We start from the raw sequence: 2500 nt of genomic DNA, 5'->3' as shown, positions 1-2500 counted from the left end.
TGTGTGTGTGTGTGTGTGTGTGAGTGTGTGTGTGTGTGTGTGTGTGTGTGTGTGTGTGTGTGTGTGTGTGTGTGTGTGTGTGGGTGTGTGTGTGTGTTTGTGTGTGTGTGTAACTTTGCTGTAATATAAATGTCTGTCAACAGCTAATTATTTGCCTGAGGAAACCTCATTGACCCTAAATAGGAGGCACCTCATTCTTTGGGGCAGCTCTAGGTCTGCGTGTTTTGACACATTGCTGCAGTTTGGATGTGTATGGAGTCTGAGACCACCCAGAGAGGACACACGCACCGCTGTTCATTCACTCCACACAGATTTGTGTGCCGTTTAATGATTAATTGATTAATACTTAATGCATTTTACAGACATGTCCCTTGTATCTGGTGAACAAAAACTCAAATTAAGACAAAAAACAAGGCAAGTGACATTTACTTTCATTTTAAAAGAATTTTCTAGATAATCTATTAATACCTAAAACAAGACCGACTAGATTTGTACAGTTTTTGCAGTGTGCTTTAATTGTCCATGTCATTGTAGGGCAATGAAACTTGTATTGCATTGCAAATTTACATTGACCTAAAAAATAAACTAAATTAAAATCCCCCCCTTTCTTTGTCAACTCAGAAGGTCCTCCTGTTGTGCAAGATAACGGATGAAATGCGTTACAAAACTAAATTCTGCATCGACCACTGAGACTGTGCCGTCCATGTTCTGTCAGCTGATAAAACCAGACCAATCGATATAGATGGAGATGCTGGTAGTCACCATCATGCTTATCATCTTCAGTGTCAATGGTGGTACTGATTGAAATATGTGACACGTGCGTCCTTTACCAGCACAGAAGAGCTGTGTTTAATCGTCATTATCATCCTCTTCAAATGTCTCTATCAGCCACGGAGACAAACCACCCGTGCAGTGCACAGAGGTGTGGATGGTATGTGGGCCTACGGTAGCATCTGACCAGCTGTCTCAAGGGCTCAGGACTCTCCAGGAGGGTCATACATATGTGGGCCAATCTGCCATTAAAAGTGCTTGAGACCCAGAGAAGTCTCTTCGTCAGTAGCCACGTCTTTACAGTCTTACCACTGAAATTCAATACACTTATCAGCTTAGGGGGGGGGGGGCTTTGAGAGGATTACATCCTCAGCCTGGATTTGTTGCCTGTGTTAGGGATGTTTACCCAAACACAGTAGTTTGGCCAGGTGGTGGTCAAGAAAAGCAACCTTAATGTCGGGAACCATGTCATTGACACGGACCTAATGGTATTGGTAATGGTTTTAATGGTATTATGTCCAAACGTCTGCAACACGTCTGAAAAGAACGTGTGATGAACATTTACAGTAACGAACTACATATAGAGTCTTGCTCAGATGGCTATCCTACAGCTCTTGACATCATCCAGGGATTAATCCATTTTAATCGTCTAGTAAGATGAGCCCAGATCATTTTGGTCTTACGTGTGTATTAGGGAGAGAAACACAGAAGACAATGCAATCCCCTGTTATCCTGAGACCATCACTGATTAGCCATTTGCTATCACCCTCAGATCCTGTATACTTGTTTTTTTCTTTTTGAAATATCTTACTCTTATGATATGTATAGATGTGAGGCCATGCTGTATGGAAGCAACAGCTAGTAGTATATCATACAATGTTATGATGGAATCGCATATTTGGCATATGTTAATGCTGACATTTATGCTACTATATGTCTATCAAACCAGTATTGCTCACGCTCTTGATTCAACCAAAAATCGCTGAACCCAAATACAGCGACTTAACATTCATTGTCCGCATTAATAGCCCAGGAGTGAAATGATTAGATTGACACGTGAGTTATGTCTAGGTCAGCGTGGTTACATCCTAATTACAGGCACAGGGTGATTCGAGCATTTGGTGACTCTCTGACCCTGAGGAAGCACCCTGTGGGCTGAGATAAAGCCAAGGTCAAACTCAGCGTTACTAACCCACGGGGTCCTCCTCACTCTTCACGGACTAATCCAGGGATCCAAGCAGGACAGCCTTCGCCATGTCCCAGTGGCTCTTCCCCCATGAGTCAGAGAGATGCCAAAAAAAAACGTCCTGCAACAGTTTACTGCCCTGGCAAGCTCCTCAGCGGCCTGTGCTCGCCAAACCATATCTGAGTGAGCGGTCCTGTTTATGAGAGCAGTCGACGTTAAAGTGGGCAGAGACATGTTGTGATGTTGTGATGTGCTGTTTGAAGAAGCACCCCCACCCAACCCACATACACACACACACACACACACACACACACACACACACACACACACGCACACACGCACACACACACACACACACACACACACGCACACACACACACACACACACACACGCACACACACACACTTTTATTTTATACAAGAAGTCTCTGTCATACTGGTAAAAATTACACACACACACACACACACACACACACACACACACACACACACACACACACACACACACACACACACACACACACACACACACACACACACACA

Source organism: Clupea harengus, chromosome 8 (assembly GCF_900700415.2).
Source record: "Clupea harengus chromosome 8, Ch_v2.0.2, whole genome shotgun sequence".
Taxonomy (NCBI): domain Eukaryota; kingdom Metazoa; phylum Chordata; class Actinopteri; order Clupeiformes; family Clupeidae; genus Clupea; species Clupea harengus.
Note: the sequence above shows the minus strand (reverse complement) of the source record.